The 21,296-nt window shown below is 42.7% G+C and overlaps 1 protein-coding gene across 3 annotated transcripts in view; it reads right to left on the bottom strand.

The window, feature by feature from the left end:
- Window positions 1-21,296, bottom strand: part of taok3a (TAO kinase 3a) — a 100,315-nt gene that overhangs the window by 77,131 nt on the left and 1,888 nt on the right. The window lies entirely within an intron of this gene.

The following is a 21,296-nucleotide window of genomic DNA, read 5'->3' as shown; positions in this document are numbered from 1 at the left end:
TATTAACTTTCTTTCATTGTCCAGAAGCCAAAGGCACAATCCTAGTCATTATTAGCAACCCATCCTAGTTGTTGCATCTTTAAATCCCCCCTCTTTCTACGTTTTCATCTCTGTCATATATGGAACCGCTCTCATCAGGTGCGCTGTTTAGAATGGTGTTTTCCCGCTAATTGCATTTTGGCAAATGTTTGAAAATGACATTTTATTGGCTGCTTCATTACAGGAGTTGCATGTTCTGTTAAGATGAATTACCATAATCTAAATGTGATTTCTGTCACTCTGAGCACCGTGGGTGGACACCCTAACTGGTTACGCACCCAATGCATATGGGTCCGGTAAATTTCACAAAAACGGTCACGTTGTCCGGTGCCACATTTTCCAAACGAAACCCTGGTGTGTGTGTGTGTGTACAGACTGTCCCAGGCAGCCTATAGCCGCAGGCCTAGCAGAACACACAGTGGTAGTTATGAGGCTGACTGGGAGAGCTGTCGACAGTCATCCCTGACTCACCCATTCTGCCTCAGACTACAGATACATTGTGCCTGGATATACAGTACTGTATGGGCCCCAGTCACTGTCTGCATCCCAAACTGCATCGTATTCCCTACATAGTCCACTACTTTTGACCAGAGCACTATGCTTTTGACCAGGGCCCATATATAGGGCGAATAGGGTGCCATTTGGTATGCACCCTTGAGTACAGACACTACTGAACTGAACTAAAGCAGGCTGGCTATCTCTCAGCTAGCCCTCCTCTCTTCTGGTTAGTGTACAGCCAGCCAGTCAGCTGTGAAGTGCCAGCTCTTGTAACACACTAACCTTTCTCTGTGTCGGCTATCCTAGATATCATCACTCTGTGGCCCATACTTATCTGTTATGACTGTCTCTGGTGCCATCCTTTCTTCCTAGCCAACCTTCCACCTTTCCTCTGCCAATACAACAACTTTATTTATCCCATCACGGGAAATGAAGGGTGAAATTGCCAGGTCACAAATAATAATATCCCCCACATATGATATGCTGTTATGGTGATGGTGCTTTAGCTCCACTCTGGCAGTGGTTCATAGAAATCAAATGGGGAGCAATATCAGAAGAAGCTGGAATAATTAGACACATCGGGACTGCTACTAGCAATTGCGACGGTGTACTGGATCTGTGTATCCTCCTGGCTAGCGTTTCTCTGCCTGGCTAGCCGCCACGGCTAACAACCTCCTCAGAGGATCACCAGCACTTCTACCACTGCCCCTCTCCTCAACCAACCTCCCATCCTCGTGAGATCTAGCACATGCTCTGCTTAGGTCAGGCATCCAGGGAGATGACCACACACACACCCCATATCCCCTCTTGTGTTTCACTTCAATAATTCATTGGGTAAATCTTCTTTGTACTGCAAATATTTTATGAAGAAATACAAGGACATGAATTAATCATGGAGAGCCACTTCATTCAGAATAGAGACAAATAAATCACAGGGAGCAGAAGACCACCAAGGCTCAATATACAGAGAGCACTGCCCCCAAGGCTCAATATACAGAGAGCAATGCCCCAAGGCTCAATATACAGAGAGCACTGCCCCTAAGGCTCAATATACAGAGAGCACTGCCCCTAAGGCTCAATATACAGAGAGCACTGCCCCTAAGGCTCAATATACAGAGAGCACTGCCCCTAAGGCTCAATATACAGAGAGCACTGCCCCTAAGGCTCAATATACAGAGAGCACTGCCCCTAAGGCTCAATATACAGAGAGCACTGCTCCTAAGGCTCTCCCATTTCCACTAAGGCACAGTTCAGGCTTTACTCGCCCATTGAATATCACATGGAAATAATAGATTAGGGATGTGTCTGAAATGGCACCCTATTCCCTAAGTAGAGCACTATATGCTATGAAAGTGACACAGCATTTTCCAGGAAGCAGTCTCTAAATAAGCTTAGTTGTCAAATTAAAAAGGTAAAATAGACTGCATTTCAAACAGTCAGCAATAATCGAATGAATTCAGGGCTTGTGAAATTATACCTAGGCTAAATATAAGCCTTCCACAATCATAAGACCCACTAATAATTAAATTATTTTATCAAAATAGTTTTACCTGCTTTTTTTGGTAATAATCACTGATCTTCCTTTCAAGTCTGTCTATCAAAATGCCCTTTTTGTTACATATTTAACCAGAACCATGCATAATGCACATTCATTAATAATGACCAACTTGTAGCAGGCATTATAGAAAATTAACACAGGTCTCAAAACAATCTCTCAAGCATAAGACCACGTGCTAGTGAGTTGCCAGCTAATCTTTATATTTTAAGTTTAGCCAACTTGGATCTATTTGCTAGCTAACAAGGTATGACAGTTGAATTGTTATGAACACACCCTTCTGTTCAACTTCAACTGTTTGAACAGCATGCTAGCTTGTCCACTTTCTTCAGATGTTGAAATCAAGTGGCCTACCTTATTTCTCAGAATGAGAATTAGTTGTCAATTCCTTATATAATAGTGTTTTATGTTCATTGCACATTTATAAAACACAGACTAGAAACACAGACTAGATGGCTAGTATAACAGTCTGTGGCTAAAATGTTTCTAGCGGTACCAGCGCGCAACAGAAACGGCAAATGTTCATTGATACTCTTGTTTTAGTAGGGTCTGCTCTTCGCACAATTTGAGGAGTTGAGACATAAAAAGGGTATCGTTGGAAAGTTTAAGTTCTCGTCTATTACAGTAAAATAATGTCCCAATAATGTTTCGGTGTCCATATGAGAGATTCTGTTGCACCAAACCTCAAATGCAAATAGCAAGTTGAAACCGCTTGTTGTCAGAGAGTAACAAGTGCTTTCATCTTTGTCGTTGTGAGTGGCTGGGGGAGGAGCTTTGTGAGTGGCTAGGGGAGGAGCTTTGTGAGTGGCTGGGGGAGGAGCTTTGTGAGTGGCTGGGGGAGGAGCTTTGTGAGTGGCTGGGGGAGGAGCTTGGTGTGTGTGTGTGTTTAAATGAGAAGGTGCACAGTCACAGCAGAAGGAGCGAAGGAGACGAGACCAAAAAGAGAACAAGCGGACATAAACGCTCAATATTTTTTTATATATTTTTTTTATCACAATTAATTGATTCTTGCGATACAGGCATGTGGAATATCACGCTAAAACAACATGTGATATATCTCCCAGCCCTAACGTAGGACGACGACACTTTCATACCGTATATAGGGAGTAGGGTTCCATGCGTCCGCAACGGTACCCTATTCCCTATAGAATGCACTATTCTTGACTAGATAAAAGACCACTAAGTAGTGCACTAAGCTAGAGGATAGGGTTCCATTTCAGGAGCAGAGTAGGTCTTCCTTTATAAAGGGACATTTCTGTCCATTATATTATCTGGCCATTACACCAGGAATTATTAAGTGGACTGTGAAGTCATGAAGGCCAGTGTGCAGGATGAGGCAGAGGGAGAGATTGGCCTTCTGTTGGTTCTCTTCATTGTCTTGCCTGCTCTTGGTTTCCTTCACTCTGTCTTCTCAGACAATCACATTTCCTACAGAACAATTAATGTAGGGTTCAGAGCCCAGCAGCTGTGCGGAGCAGCACATCTGTTCCTGTGTGTGTGTGTGTGAGTTGGTTCTTCTACCCTTGTGGGGACCTAAAATCCCCCAAAAGCGTAGTAAAGCAAGGAACATTATCCCTCATAGGGACATTTCCCACATCCCCATGAGGACAAAGGCTTTTTTGAACTTAGGGGTTAGGTTTAGGGTTACAATTAGGGTTAGAGTTAGAATTAGGGTAAGGTTAAGGGGTTAGCTTTGGGGATAGTAGTTAGGTTTAGGTTTACGGTTTGGGATAAGAGTCAGATTTAGGTTTAGGGAAAATAGGATTTTGAATGGAAATTAATTTTAGGTCCCCACGAGGATAGAAGAACATAATGTGTGTTTGTCCAACTGCGAGAGAGAGAGAGAGAGAGAGAGAGAGAGAGAGAGAGAGAGAGAGAGAGAGAGAGAGAGAGAGAGAGAGAGAGAGAGAGAGAGAGAGAGAGAGAGAGAGAGAGAGAGAGAGAGAGAGAGAGAGAGAGAGAGAGAGAGAGAGAGAGAGAGAGAGAGAGAGAGAGAGAGAGAGAGAGAGAGAGAGAGAGAGAGAGAGAGAGAGAGAGAGAGAGAGAGAGAGAGAGAGAGAGAGAGAGAGAGAGAGAGAGAGAGAGAGAGAGAGAGAGAGAGAGAGAGAGAGAGAGTTTTCAGCGAGTCACAGTTTAATTGGACTATTGTTCAATTCAACCCCAGGCTCTTCTGACTCACAAAGGCATATAAAACCTAGGCAGTATGGACTACTAAGCAAGAAAAGGATAATAGAAATGCAACATAAAATACCATTTACTTATGAACCCTGGGTGTTTACTCTGAGAGTATGAAAAAAAGCATTCACTAGATTCTAGAACATTCAAATACAATGCTTTCAATTCAAATTGGTGCAGTAAAAAGGATCCTTGTGGCAATTATGGGAGGGCTAATGTTGAAGTCAAACATATCAGTTCCTAAGGCTGCAAAGAGAAGAAGTAGAGCCCAGTGGTTCAAAACAGGGGGTTAAATCTCAATTTATTTGTTGGCGTTGACATTGTGATGCATTATAAATCACAAACATGTCACACACACACACAGGGTTGTTATCTGCATATTCAGTCCCAGGAATGGCAAGAGAGAGAGCCAGAGAGTCAGAGGGAGAGGGAGAGAGAGAGCCAGAGAGAGAGGGAGAGAGTCAGAGACTTAAATAAAATCACATTTAGCCTGATTCACTGCTGGCTCGCGGTGAGCACGACGCAATCTCCCCAGATTCATCACAGGCCAGGCAAATCTCCACTTGACCCAATAGAGAATAGAGAATATCCAGTCCCAGCATTACTTAGGGCTACACCCACCGAGAGACCACAGCACAGACACAGACAGACAGAGAGAGAGCTTGGGAAAGGACCTAGTTTCTAGTTGGGACTAGGGGAAATGCCCAAACTCTGGGAAACCAACTCCAACAGATGAAGAGGATCAAGCATCTAGACCTACATCATCAGCCCCAGAGTCAGCTTTATGTAGGCATCTCTAAATTAGAAAACGGACCATTTAAAGAACATACGTCAGCAGCCCACTATAAATGAGGGTAGGCTACATTATTGCCACCATCTGTCCCAGTGCCACTCCATCTATACCAACCAATAAAGAATCAAATATAATTCTTACAAAAAAAGGACACTTCATAAAATGAGAACAGGTTTAAAGCTGATGTTGGCCAGCCAGGGAAGCGAGCAGCTCTGTTGTGGAGTGGTGGAGTGATGGTGAGGCAAAGCGCTTTAGGCAGACCGAGGGAAAGCCCAAAAATAGCTCACCATCCGCCACGACGGAGTGCATTACCTCACTTCCCACTCACATCAGCAAATGTGTCCATCACAATCACCCACTCTAAACCAAGCTGGCATCCCCTCTCTGCAATGCTAGCTAGCTAGAAGCTCATACCGTAGCTACTAGCTACTCCGCTGTGGGTTCGGTTGGTTTGCTCGGGAATCCAACCGCAGCATGGCACATAAAAGCCGTGACACTTGAATTTTTCAACAGGCATACGGTATATGCGGTCTAAAAATACTGCGCTTCTGCCTTATTCTAATGAGCTAAATTAAACCTAGGCCCAGGGGCAGCACACAGCAGCACAGTGGGCAGAGATAAGACAAGTACAGTCATCAGCAATGTCTCTTTCTCAAAAGTCTAAAAATCCCATGCTTTCATCCTCGTCTCCTTCCATTCCATCAGGAAAAGACTTGATGAGGGAAAACAATATGGTGGAATGCAGCTCATTATTAGTCTGGCTTTCAGATCAGTCAGCTGGTCAAGTTCTTTCTGATCAGTACTGATGAAGGAGAGGAAGCAAGAAGGAGAGGAAGTGAGGAGGAGAGTAAGTGAGGAGGAGGACTGGAGAGGATATTTCGACAATTGAAAAAAAGCTCATGTCTGAAGTACTCATTTGGAATGTAGTCTGCTAAATGACTAAAATGTAAATGTAGTACTCATTTGGAATGTAGTACTCATTAGGAATGTAGCCTTACAGTACAGCGGGCAGAGAAGACAAGTACAGTCATCAGCCATGCCTCTTTCTCTGGGTGATGACAGCCATGGCGGCCTATTCAACTGAGCAAGTACAGTATGGCTTCATTATGTAGGCTCAGTCACAGGCAGCGTTTCGTGGCAGAGAGGGGACAGATACACGCACGCACAGAGCAGAGCAGAGGGGGGTGGACACGACTCAGTTGGTTGCAGCTGCCGTTTTCTTCCCGCCAGAAAATCTGAGGCGACGCATTTTGTACTGGAAAGGCTGCAATTAAGTTGCTCGCTAGCGTTGCGTCCCTCACCCAATCAGTGTAGGCCAATTTGCCAAGAATGCCTCTCTCATGACTGAGGGGGTTGTACACGGCTACGCACTCGAAGAAAACAACATACGGGGAGAAGAGCAGTAGATGTACAATATGAGAAGCCTTTTCTCTATATAGTAGAGATGTAAGGATTCACTGATACGCATCGGTCCCAGTTGGTTTAGGACATTAGGACTCCCCAGTTCACTAATGTTTTTAACTAGCACTGTTTTATTCCGAAAATACCTCTTATCTGTTGTGACTGAATTGATGAGTCTATCGAACTTTTATGCATGTAACTGCGTACTAACTGCGTATGACTGTCATAACTGTGCGCACAGTGCTGGAGACACAGCTGCTTGTGCTAACGAGAGGTAGGCCTATCCCTGTTCTAAAGCCTTGTTTACACTGCAGGCCTTTATGCTCAAATCCGTTTTGTTTTTCAAATCCGTTTGGGACTGCTGACTGTCCAAACAGCAAGATACAAGTGACCAAGGCTATGCTAGTTGTCATAGTAATGACGGGTATGTGTGCAGTGGTGTAGGCTGATTGGTGGTGGTGCTTCCTATCACTCAGAAGTTATGTAGCAAGCTAGTGACAAAAATGCCGGCCATGGACGTTTCCCAGTTGCTTTGAATGTTCAAAATCATAGTGTAAGAACACTTTTTGAGCCTCAAAGGATAAGATGATCCAACTTTCAAAACAAGTATTTTGGCTAGCCACAGCAGTAAACTAGCTAGCTAGGTAGCTGTTTAGCTTTCTAGCACATTCATTTTCTAGCACATTATTAAGCTAGTTATCTACCACATGTTCTTGTCAAACTGTCAGAGTAGCTAGCAAGCAACAAGATATGCCAAATAATAGTCTAAAAACCACTTGAGGGCAAATAAATCAGATTTGACCATTCAGACAAGTCACATGGCCAGGAATCAGATTTGATCTGACTTTGTAGGTGGTTTGAAATGTGGCTTGAAATATCCGATGCCATGTGCTTTTTGGCTGTTCAGACTGCAAGAAAAATGAACAGATTTGCAAATAAATAGGATGAGTCACTTCAAACTGCCAATGTGAACACGGCTTAATAGGCTATTCGTACATCTGCATTCAGATGCTTGTAAAATGGCTCTTGCAATGTCAAATCATAGGCTTTATTAGTTGAGTGACAACCAATGTAATTTGCTGGGTCATTGTTACCAAATGCCCTGTAGAAAATGGTGTTTTACCAGAATTGTATTGCCTACCAGAATGGACAAAACTCACATCCAACTGCTGATTGGGGTTTTCAATCGTTCAGATTTGATTTAGATTGTTAAAGTTCACCATAAGAAATAGTTTTGGTAGTTTAGCTTTAAACAGTCAGTGTGTATTTTGTCATTTTTACATGAACAGGGTCATTTCCTACAGCAATCATTTTTGCCAGCTGCGCATTCATTCATTGGTCAGAGCGGGAGAAGCTCACTGTAAAATTCTAAACGGTCTAAACCATTCACTTTTGAGATGGGGATAAAATCCAAAGCTGCATTATAATAATTGGCTAAATGCCATGCTAATTTCTAAAGATAAATATTGACCTGGTACTAGTTTAAAACATGTTTAATCTGCAAAAATGACAAGTAAATCAGTGGGTGATGGTGATTTCAGATAAAAAGTGTGGGGACAAAAAGCAAAAACATCCCACCCCTTATCTGACAGTGGGGTGTTAGGTGCAGTGTGCCCTATGGCTAAGGTGCCTACGCACGCACACAAACAGAGAGCCACTCAGCTTAGAGAAGTCATCTCAGACAGATCCAGCTCAGAGAGGCCCAGCTCCCGAGCTCCCATCAGCAGCAGATATTAATTTTTAATGGAAAATTAATGTGTTCATGCAAAAAATGTTAGTGCATCGAATCGTATCAATTCGCTCCCCTAATCAAACCGAATCGTTTCAAACTAAAAGTATCGTTCCTGTATCGTATCGGAGCCAATGTATCTAGATGCGTATCGAATCGTTCATGAAAGGGGAGATGCACATTCCTACAGTCTAGCTGTTCTATATCTGTAAAGACAGTGCTATAGGGGGGGGTAGGTAAGGTGAATTAAAATGTCAAGCCAGCCAGGAGACTGGCTAGAGTCTACATGGGTGTGGAAAAAAATGATGACATTTGCCTGGCGCAAATAGGTCGGTATATGTACATAGCCGTTGGTTAGCCTACATTAGAGTCAATGGCTGCTGCTATGCTGCTCTACAGCTCTTTGCTCCTGTCTGTGATGACAGCTGCACCCCAAAGCTCCAACCAAGTATTTCATGTGAAAATGGTCAGTTAAGAAAGACACAGAGAATGGATCCTTTGGAGCGTTGGTTGGGTGGGAGTACAGTCACTGGGACGGCATTCACAATCACTAGACACAGACCATACCTTCCTTAGTGACCATAGGGTCAATCTCAATTGTATTTATTTGATTCCACAAGTCACATCCTCTCTCCTCACCCTCAAGCCTTCTCATCCAATGTCTTTTGAGAAGGAGTCGAGGAGAGAGGACGCAAGGAATCAAGGATATACAATTTAAATTCTCCCCATAAATGTGCTCGACTAGCCCCTGCATGTGATTTAGGTCTGACTGGGGTAACTGGTGGACCATGATGAGCCATGAGCAGACACATTCACATGTCCCAGTGACTCCTTCCTTCTTTCCACAGTCATCCATCCAAGAGGCAAATGCAGACTTTCCACCAGACCAGACGATGAAGAGAGAACTAGGGGAAGGAATGTCTCAGAGCGACAGCTAGGGCTCCAGGCCTCATTGAAACAGACAGTGGAGAAGCACATTAGGAGAGAGGGCGGGGTAGCTAGGCATGAAACATGCTTAAAAACCAGAGCAGACAGTCAGAGCATCTGATCTTCCACACACACCTTTGATTAGGCTGACAGGATGGATGACAAGACCGCCAGCAGCTTTCTGGTCTGGAGTACAAACAAACAATAGGTTATGCTCTGACGAAGGTCATTAGGCATACGGACTAAATGCTTAAAGCGAGACTGAAATTGCATCTCTTGGCTATTACATACTGAAATTGCATCTGTGTGCAGAGGCACCTTTTTCACTCGTGTCTCTTCTCCTGCATGTTTCCTAACCAAATGGTCGGGTGTGTAGCAGATCACCTGGTTATACAAACAAGTGTTGCCTTCATGGTAACACCTGTTCTGAACAGGGTGTCTATTATGAGGTGGTAGTATGAAGTGGTCAATATTGGTTATTAAATATAGTGGTGTTACCCAACATCTGTACCCACTCAGCATCCTAAATGGCACCCTGGCTATTCCCTATATAGTGACTTTTTTTTAACCAGTTCCCTATGGTAGTGGACTATATAGGGAATAGGGTGCCATTTGGGACAACCCATCTGCTTTCGCACGACCAGACCACTCGCCTCACAGCTTTCAGCGTACGCAGGGTTTGCAGTCTTTTCAAATCATCATTAATAACTCTCTAGAACCCATATCGGCCGTCGACGGACGTTCTTTAAAATTACTATAGCGGCGGCGAACGGCCTTGTTTTTCTATCATTATTATCTTGGTCAATATTGCAAAATGAACTTGCCAACAACCTGGTGTCTTATTCGCGAGGCTGTTGTCATCAACCAGAAACCGGAAAAAGGGTATGCTGTTATATGACTTTTTACAATTTCTTCACTTCATTACTCAAAATGACGCCGCCGAAGCGGCCACAATTTTTCACTGTGCAAGAGGCTGTATCTATGTTGGTTGGTGATAAGGATTCGGACACGTCCTTGCACTTTGAAAGCGATGATGATGTAGAGGTGAGTGAAATAAGTAAACTGCAGATATATGTTTGGTGTTGTCGATGTTTGATGCTGTGAAACTTGGTGAATAGCTCACAGCTAAGCAAGTCCTGTCATGATCAACGGGTTGATACAGGTGAGTACATCAGCGGTGGAGCAGTGTTTAGCTGTAGGCCCTATATAGTCAGCTAACTCTTTTGATGTTTTGTCTTGTTTCTACCGAAGTAATTCACATGGAAACGACCCAAGCCGCTTGCTATAGCTAGCGAACTAGCTAGCAAACTGTCAGGTTCGTCTGTCAGGCTAGCTAGAAAAGTTGTGTGGCTTTAAATGTGTGCTGAGCTTGGGAAGCATCAAGCTACCTAACGTTAGCCACACAGATAAACAGCAAACTAGCCACAAAATAGAGATTATAATAATTTGTGTTTATCTGTTGGATTTAGGTTATGGTTTGTCATGTTTGCTAATTCCAGACATTCATACACTATACATTGCCTTGATTTCCTATTATTTCACAGCTTGCTTAGCTGTCGTGTTATGGTAGAAGCCTGCGCAGTGGAGCTCCAATGATATTGAGTTGCAGTGATATTTGTTTACACAGCCAGCTAACAAGTTGCTTGTTTTGTCCTGTTTTTACCAATGTAATTCATTTGGAAACTGTCCCAGCTTCGTAACTAATCAGCTAACTCTGTAGTTGTCTGTCAGGCAAGAAAACGAGAGTTGAGGGGAGGCGGCAAAATTGTGCTTCGCTCTCGACGCTGTCACTTGATCATCTCACAACCCTGAATATTGTCCTCTGGTCACATTTTGGATTATTATTTTAATATTTATATGTAATATCTATAAGTATAATATCTTATACTTGGTACACTTTGAGTAAGTAACTTAGTCAAATTTACTACAATTTAAATACTATTTTTCTATTTTTTGTTGTGTTGAATGTTCATTTTTTTTGATAGTGTCTTTACACAATGGAAGACAAAATGATTGTTATTCCTTATTCCTACTGAATGTGGTGTCATGCTCTTTAAAACGAAGTTAACTTGTGATTGTCATTTGTTCTTTGTTTTTGAGCCATGTCTGTTTGTTTGAAATGTGTGAGAAAATTAGGTTTATCTTGAAAATTCTCAGTAATCTACAGCAGCATTCTATAATTGTATTGAGGTCTAAAGGGTTAAAAGAAACATCTAGCTAGAGATTGAAAGGAAAAGAAAGGAGTGGAGGAGCATAATTCTCCTAGTCATCCGAGACAGCATTCTTATATTAGACAAGTTAAACCCGACTTACATCCAAATGGCACTCTATTCCCTATATAGTACACTACTTTTGACCAGAGTTCTATGGGCCCTGGTCAAAAGTAGTGCACTATATAGGGAATATGGTGCCATTTGGGACACAACCCAGATCAGTGCAGAACATTAAGCTTGACAGCGCAACGCTTTAATATTTGATGTGCTTTGCTACTGTCTTGGCGTATATACACACACACACACAGGCTATAACTGACAATTCTCTCTCTCTCCAATCCATCCCCTTAATATATTTTTCTGAAGTAAGGCTTCTCTCACGTGGCAGGAGGGAGGTGGCGGCGAAGGAAAGAAGAGGGAGGGAGGGAGGAGAGAGAGAGAAAGAGAGGAGGAGAAGGGAAGAAGAGAGAGAGAGAGAGAGAGAGAGAGAGGAGGAGGAGAAGGGAAGAAGAGGAGAGAGAGAGAGAGAGGAGGAGAAGGGAAGGAGGAGAGAGAGAGGAGGAGAAGGGAAGGAGGAGAGAGAGAGGAGGAGAAGGGAAGGAGGAGAGAGAGAGGAGGAGAAGGGAAGGAGGAGAGAGAGAGGAGGAGAAGGGAAGGAGGAGAGAGAGAGAGAGAGAGAGAGAGAGAGGAGGAGAAGAAAGGAAGAAGAGAAACAAGTTCAAGGCTTTCAGCTGAGACGCATGAGGTAGTTATGTTGCACAGCAGGAGAAGAGGGGGAGGAGGAATGTGAATGCATTGCACTGGCAGGGACTCACTCGCAACAGGTTGCCCCTGCCACCAACTCAGGGAGGCCTACAGGGCCCTTTACACAGGAAGTACACAGGATGTCAGTTTATAGGCCGGGGGGAAGGGATGCAGGCATATGCCAGTCATATTGCACTGCACATACTGGGTCTCATTTATCAAAATGTGTGCGTCTCACTGTTAATAAATGTGTGCGGGGCAATAGATCATGGCGGGCCCTCGTCTCTAACACAGATAAGCACACGATGGCGCTAAACATAAACACAGCAGAATCCATAATAGAAAATGATACTGATATATATATATATATATATATATATATATATATATATATATATATATATACATACACACACACACACACAGTGAGGGAAAAAAGTATTTGATCCCCTGCTGATTTTGTACGTTTGCCCACTGACAAAGACCTGATCAGTCTATAATTTTAATGGTAGGTTTATTTGAACAGTGAGAGACAGAATAACAACAAATAAATCCACAAAAATGCATGTCAAAAATGTTATAAATTGATTTGCATTTTAAATTAGGGAAATAAGTATTTGACCCCTCTGCAAAACATGACTTAGTACTTGGTGGCAAAACCCTTGTTGGCAATCAGAGGTCAGACGTTTCTTGTAGTTGACCACCAGGTTTGCACACATCTCAGGAGGGATTTTGTTCCACTCCTCTTTGCAGATCTTCTCCAAGTCATTAAGGTTGAGGCTGACGTTTGGCAACTCGAACCTTCAGCTCCCTCCACAGATATTCTATGGGATTAAGGTCTGGAGACTGGCTAGGCCACTCCAGGACCTTAATGTGCTTCTTCTTGAGCCACTCCTTTGTTGCCTTGGTCGTGTGTTTTGGGTCATTGTCATGCTGGAATACCCATCCACAACCCATGTTCAATGCCCTGGCTGAGGGAAGGAGGTTCTCACCCAAGATTTGACGGTACATGGCCCCGTCCATCGTCCCTTTGATGCGGTGAAGTTGTCCTATCCCCTTAGCAGAAAAACACCCCCAAAGCATAATGTTTCCACCTCCATGTTTGACGGTGGGGATGGTGTTCTTGGGGTCATAGGCAGCATTCCTTCTCCTCCAAACACGGCGAGTTGAGTTGATGCCAAAGAGCTCGATTTTGGTCTCATCTGACCACAACACTTTCACCCAGTTCTCCTCTGAATCATTCAGATGTTCATTGGCAAACTTCAGACGGGCCTGTATATGTGCTTTCTTGAGCAGGGGGACCTTGCGGGCGCTGCAGGATTTCAGTCCTTCACGGCGTAGTGTGTTACCAATTGTTTTCTTGGGGACTATGGTCCCAGCTGTCTTGAGATCATTGACAAGATCCTCCCGTGTAGTTCTGGGCTGATTCCTCACCGTTCTCATGATCATTGCAACTCCACGAGGTGAGATCTTGCATGGAGCCCCAGGTCGAGGGAGATTGACAGTTCTTTTGTGTTTCTTCCATTTGCGAATAATCGCACCAACTGTTGTCACCTTCTCACCAAGCTGCTTGGCGATGGTCTTGTAGCCCATTCCAGCCTTGTGTAGGTCTACAATCTTGTCCCTGACATCCTTGGAGAGCTCTTTGGTCTTGGCCATGGTGGAGAGTTTGGAATCTGATTGATTGATTGCTTCTGTGGACAGGTGTCTTTTATACAGGTAACAAGCTGAGATTAGGAGCACTCCGTTTAAGTGTGTGCTCCTAATCTCAGCTCATTACCTGTATAAAAGACACCTGGGAGCCAGAAATCTTTCTGCTTGAGAAGGGGTCAAATACTTATTTTTTTGTTGTTATTCTGTCTCACTGTTCAAATAAACCTACCATTAAAATGATAGACTGATAATTTCTTTGTCAGTAGGCAAACGTACAAAATCAGCAGGGGATCAAATACTTTTTTCCCCTCACTGTGTGTGTGTGTGTGTATATATATATATATATATATAGGGAAATGATTTATTGTATCATTTTGACAATATCGCAATATTGTTTTTTACAATAGTTTGCTGTACCTGCACCCAAGCTCCAGTGTTTTTTTCCCCATCATAGCTTGTTCTCCATTTTCTTTATTTTTAAATAGGGAGACCATTTGTTTTCAGCACTTTTATTTCCATGACCGATCAAAACGTGTTCCTCTCATGTCTCTCTTGTCCCACTGCTGCAGACATATGGTGACCAATATGTTTGGAACATCAAATCGGATTAAAATCACATTATCGAATCGCAATACATATAGAATCTTGAGAATCGCAATACATATCGGATCGGCACCTAAGTATTGTGATATCGTATCGTGAGGTTCCAGGCAATTCCCAACGCCAGAAAATGACAAAACTGCAGGCCAATATATAAGGGCTCTGATGCAGCTATATGATGCAGTAGGGATGTAACGAGCGGGACCCTAAACCGATTCAAATATAGCATGCATCAGTCAGAAAACTGATTTAAACGTTACGAATCACTGGTGACGATACCCCGAAAACCCAAACCTGCATGTATATAGCGAAATACGGTATACCGCCCAGCCCTACAAGTCATTTTGCATGCCGAACAACCCCTAGTCAAACTGTGCACTGTTAAGCGCGTTGACCAACGCGTTGGCGGCCTATTCCTGATCTTGCAAATCTGCATGGCACCTTCAGCATTCAAATGCTTCTGGAATGGCTTGCGCAATATAATGCTTTATTAGTTGAGTGACAACCAATGTAATTTGGTTATCGTTATCAAAAGAGCTGTTGAAAATTGTGTTTTACCAGAACAGAAGTAGCCTAAGGGAGACAACTCTCATCTGGTTATAGCCTACCTAATGATCGGGGCTTACATTAGATTTTATTCTGATTGTTCAGGTTCACCATCAGCAATAGTTTTGGTAGTTTTGCTTTAAACAATCAGTGTACATGGTCCTTTTTAGATATACATTCATCAACTTTACCTTGTATAACGAGGACAGCAATCGCTTTTGCAAGCGGCACTGCATCGAAGCGGAAGGAGAAGCACTCTGAAAACTTCCAAACGGTCAAAACCATTCGATTTTGAGACGGGGGTGAAATCCAAAGTTGTGCTATGTCATCGCAAATTTAAGATAAATATTGATCCATTACTTGTTCAAACTCTTTTAATCTGGAAAAATTACAAGTGGGTGATGGTAATTTCAGATCAAAAGTGTGGGGAGAAAAAAAAGCATAGGCTACATTCATTTGGAACGGAACAAATGTTAGCACATTGAAGCGCATCGATTCGTTCCTCTAATCAAACCGAATCAAATTGTTTCAAACTAAAACGTATCGTTCCTGCATCGTATCGGAGCCCACGTATCTAGATACGCATTGAATCGTCTTGAAAGGGAAAGCGGCACATCCCTAGGGTGGGTAGAGCGACAGTGAAAGGAGAGAAAGTGAGAAAGTGAGATGGAGAGAGAGAGAAAGCTAGAGGAGGCTTTCCTTGGAGCGCTGTTATCAGTGCTAATTAGAATGGGCCCAGGTCCTCTCAGGCCACAAGCTGGCCTTTGTAGCTCCGCTCAACTGCAGTGGCTGACTGCTCGCTGCTCTTAAACTAACCTATTCAGGGTTACACTGAAAGTGATTTGCCATTAACCTTAACCGCTGCTCGACATACAGTGCATTTGGAAAGTATTTAGACCCCTTGACTTCTTCCACATTGTTATGTTACAGCCTTATTCTAAAATTGATTAAATAGTTTTTTTCCCTCATCAATCTACACACAATACCCCATAATGGCAAAGCAAAAACTGGTTTTTAGAACTGAAAAATAACATTTACATAAGTATTCAGACCCTTTACTCAGCTTTGTTGAAACACCTTTGGCAGCGATTACAGCCTCAAGTCTTCTTGGGTATGACACTACAAGCTTGGCACACCTGAATTTGGAGAGTTTCTCCCATTCTTCTTTTCAGATCCTCTCAAGCTCTGTCAGGTTGTCTTGGTGGTTGGTGAGTCTTGGTGGTTCCATTTATTTCCATTTAAGAATGATGGAGGCCACTGTGTTCTTAGGGACCTCAATATTGCAGAAATGTTTTGCTACCCTTCCCCAGATCTGTGCCTCGACACAATCCTGTCTCGGAGCTCTACGGACAATTCCCTCGACCTCATGGCTTGGTGTTTGCTCTGATATGCACTGTCAACTGTGGGATCTTATATAGACAGGTGTGTGCCTTTCCAAATCATGTCCAATCAATTGAATTTACCACAGATGGACTCCAATCAAGTTGTAGACACATCTCAAGGATGATCAATGGAAACAGGATGCACCTGAGCTCAATTTCGACTCTCATAGCAAAGGGTCTGAATACTTATGTAACTAAGGTGTGTATATATATATATATATATCATATTTATTTTTTTGCAAAAAAATCTACAAACCTGTTTTGCTTTGTCATTATGGGGTATTGTGTAGATTGACGAGAATGTAAAAAAAAAAATCAATTTTAGAATAAGGCTGTAACGTAACAAAATGTGGAAAAAGTGAAGGGGTCTGAATACTTTCCGAATGCACTGTAAGAGGGCAGTGAAGCAGCGGAGGCAAATAGTCTTGAAGTGAATGGATGTTACCTTACCCATAGCGATAGAGCAGTTATATTCCTATGACCTTACCAATGATTCAACATAAAGTACAGTACTGTGGCCTGGTCAATGCTGTAGGCTATTTCTATGAGTCTATTGTACACCTGGCAAATTGGTATTTCTCCATATCGAATCCTTGTTCTTAGAGCAAGGAACAGAATGTACAGGTATCATTGAATGCTATATTGTCGTGATGGTCGAGCAGAAACAGACTCTTTCCTCGTTCAGTTCAGGCCTTATTTTCCTCCTTCCTCCACTCGGAACAGTTGAAGGAGAGTAGTCTAAATCCAAAACAATAGACTAGACTAGTCCTTGAGGAGAGAGAGAGAGAGAGAGAGAGAGAAGGAAAAAGAACAGCTGCAGTGGAAAAGCTCTCTCTCTCTCTCTCCTCTCCCTCTCTTCATATCTGAAAACGTTATTCACACCCAGATTCTCCAGCCCTTTACAGAGCAGTCAGTCAGTGGGTACTGATTAAGCCTGTGTCATGGGTATAAACCTCCCCGATATTGGGTCTGCCTGCCTGGGAGAGAGTTTCTGCTGCGGGAGAGGGACCTGGAGCCTGGGCCTGCCTGTGCCAAATGGCACCCAATTCTGTTTGGGCACTGGTCAAAAGTAGTAGGCCCTGGTCAGAAGTAGTGCACTATAAAGGGAATAGGGTGCCATTTGGGACAGAACTCTGTCTCTTTCTCTGACAGCTACATCAGCCACTTGCCAGCTGATGTGTCCTCAGCCCACGCATCCATCAACACACACACACACACACACACACACACACAGGCCCGCAACCACACACACAGTCTCACACTTGCAGAGATATAGTTGCACGACACGTAAACATTTATAGTCACACACACGTCGCTGACTGACTCAAACAGAGGAGGACATATACAGACACACTCGGGGAAGCAGTAAGACAAGACATACTTTTCATTGGACTTTTATATACATTACACGTGCATTGGAACATGCATGTAGGCCTAGTACATACTAAGCTCTTTATGTAGGCCATGCCAGTAGTATATAATACACACATACCATATACTCACAACCAAAGCACAACCTTTGAACAAGCCAAAAGATCATGGATACACAGGATGTCAGTGACAGGGGGCGCGTCCCAAATGGCACCCTATTCCCTATGTAGTGCACTATTGGCCCTCGTCAAAAGTAGTGCATGTACTACGTACGGAGCCATTTGGGAGGATGACGCATCTGAATATACTACAGAAAAGCTAAACTAACAGTGTTCAGACGAAAGGGGGCGGGGAGGGGAAGAAAGTTATACAGCTGCACCATCAAGAGCATCTTGACTGGCTGCATCACCGCTTGGTATGGTAAATGCACCGCCATCAACCGCAAAGCGCTACAAAGGGTGGTGTCGACGGCCCAGTACATCACGGGGCCAGCTCCCTGCCATCCAGGACCTCTATATCAGGCAGTGTCAGAGGAAGGCCCGAGAAATTGTCAAAAGACTTCAGCCACAGACTGTTCACTCTGCTACTGTCCGGCAAACGGTACATCGGCTCTTGGACCAACAGGCTCCGAGACAGCAGTTTTATGGCTTGGGGGCAGATGCTAAATAGTCATAAAACTGCTGAATAGTTAAATGGTTACACAGACTATCTTGCAGTGACTATGCACACTCACAAGACACACACACACACACACACACACGTTCAAAAGTTTGGGGTCAAAAGAGTGTGCAAAGCTGTCAATCAAGGCAAAGGGTGGCTATTTGAAAATATATTTTGATTTGTTTAACACTTTCTTGGTTACTACATGATTCCATATGTGTTATTTCATAGTTTTGATCTCTTCACTATTATTCTACAATGTAAAAAATAGTAAAAATAAAGAAAAACCCTGGAATGAGTAGGTGTGTCCAAACATTTAACTTGTACTGTGTGTGTGTGTGTGATATATATATATATATATATATATATATATATATATACACACACACACACAGTACCAGTCAAAAGTTTGGACACACCTACTCATTCCAGGGTTTTTCTTTACCTGTCTATATTAGGTCCCACAGAGGCACAGATCTGGGGAAGGGTACCAAATATGTCTGCAGCACTGAAAGTCCCCAGGAACACAGTGGCCTCCATCAATCTTAAATGGAAGACGTTTGGAACCACCAAGACTCTTCCTAGAGCTGGCACTGACAGAGTGGCTTCGGGACAAGTCTCTGAATGTCCTTGAGTGGCCCAGCCAGAGCCCGGACATGAACCTGATCGAACATTTCTGGAGAGTCTTAAAATAGCTGTGCAGCGACGCTCCCCATCCAACCTGACAGAGTTTGAGAGGATGGGAGAAACTCCACAAATACAGGTGTGTCAAGCTTGTAGCGTCATATCCAAGAAGACTTGAGGCTGCAATCACTGCCAAAGGTGCTTCAACAAAGTACTGAGTAAAGGGTCTGAATACTTATGTATAATGTAATATTTGTTATTTTTTATAAATTAGCTAAAATTTCTAAAAACCTGTTTTTGCTTTGTCATTATGGGGTATTGTGTGTAGGTTGATGAGGGGGGGGGGGGACAATTTAATCACTTTTGGAATAAGGCTGTAACCTAACAAAATGTGGAAAAAGTCAAGGGGTCTGAATACTTTCCGAAGACACGGTACAATCACCTGTAAGGTCCCTCAGTCGAGCAGTGAATTTCAAACACAGATTCAACCACAAAGACCAGGGAGGTTTTCCAATGCCTCGCAAAGAAGGGCACCTATTGGTAGATGGGTCAAAATAAAAAAAAGCAGACATTTAATATCCCTTTGAGCATGGTGAAGTTATTAATTATACTTTGGACGGTGTATCAATACACCCAGTCACTACAAAGATACAGGCGTTCTTCTTAACTCAGTTGCCGGAGAGGAAGGAAACCGCTCAGGGATTTCACCATGAGGCCAATGGTGACTTTAAAACAGTTACAGAGTTTAATGGCTGTGATAGGAGAAAACTGATGATGGATCAACAACATTGTAGTTACTCCACAATACTAACCTAAATGACATAGTGAAAAGAAGTAAGCCTGTACGGAATAAAAAGATTCAAAAAACATGCATCCTGTTTAAGGCACTAAAGTAAAACTGCAAATAATGTGGCAAAGAAATTAACTTTATGTCCTGAATACAAAGCATTATGTTTGGGGCAAATCCAACACAACACATTACTGAGTACCACTCTTCATATTCTCAAGCATGGCGATAGCTGCATCATGTTATGGGTAATGCTTGTCATCGGCAAGGACTAGGGAGTTTTTTTTAGGATAAATAGAAACGCAATAGAGCTAAGCACAGGCAAAATCCTAGAGGAAAACCTGGTTCAGTTGGCTTTCCAACAGAAACTGGGAGACACATTTCAGCAGGACAATAACCTAAAATACAAGGCCAAATATCATTGAAGTTGCTTACCAAAGATGACACAATGTTCCTGAGTGGCCTAGTTACAGTTTTTACTTCAAATCTGCTTGAAACTCTATGGCAAAACTTCAAAATAGCTGTCTAGCAACAATCAACAACCAACTTGACAGAGCTTGAAGAATTTAAAAAAGAATAATATGCAAATATTGTACAATCCAGGTTTGCAAAGCTCTTAGAGATTTACCCAGAAAGACTCACAGCTGTAATCGCTGCCAAAGGTGATTCTAACATGTATTGACTGAGGGGTGTGAATACTTATGTAAATTATATATTTCTGTATTTCATTTTCAATACATTTGCCAAATTTTCTAAAAACATGTTTTCACTTTGTCATTATGGGGTATTGTGTGTAGATGGGTGAGAACAAATATATATTTAATCCATTTTGAATTCAGGCTGTAGCACAACAAAATGTGGACCAAGTCAAGGCGTATGAATACTTTCGGAGGCCACAATATAGACACTCTCACACCAACAACACTCTTTCACACTCATCATATGCTACTGCTACTCTGTTCTTTATTCTTACATGTATCATCAATCCTAATGCCTAGTCACTTTACCCTGCCTTCATGTACATATCTACCTCAAATACCTCATACCCCTGCATATTGATCTGGTACTGGTACTCCCTGTATATAGCTTCATTCTTGTGCATTTTATTCCTTGTGTTACACTTTTTTTTTTTTACTCTGCATCATTGGGAAGGGCTCTTAAGCAAACAATTTACGGTAAAGCTGGTGCATGTGACAAATATTATTTTATTTTATTTGGAAGGGCAAGTTCAGTTTAACCTTGGCCACACACACACACACCTATTTCAGGCTATTGTCTTCAATTAAACATTTATCTTGATGCAATAAACATTGAACTGGCCTAGATACCAGTATTATCAGCTAGACAGCCAGGCGACACAGGCATCCTTATGGAACAAAAAGTAGACCTGTCATGGTGTAACTTTCTGTTCATAGCTACTTCCCTCTCAGAACCAGAGGCTTACAGATGAGCTGGATGGCCTACTGGAGGTTACTGTATGGGAAAGCATAGACTTATGCAATGAAATAATATGCTTATTTATTAATTAATTTATGTTTCCTTAACTTTCCAAACCCCTCTAAAAGACGAAGATAGTTTCAATATACACCTGGCAACCAG

Source organism: Coregonus clupeaformis, chromosome 16 (genome assembly GCF_020615455.1).
Source record: "Coregonus clupeaformis isolate EN_2021a chromosome 16, ASM2061545v1, whole genome shotgun sequence".
NCBI lineage: Eukaryota > Metazoa > Chordata > Actinopteri > Salmoniformes > Salmonidae > Coregonus > Coregonus clupeaformis.
This window is presented reverse-complemented; position numbering and strand designations above follow the sequence as displayed.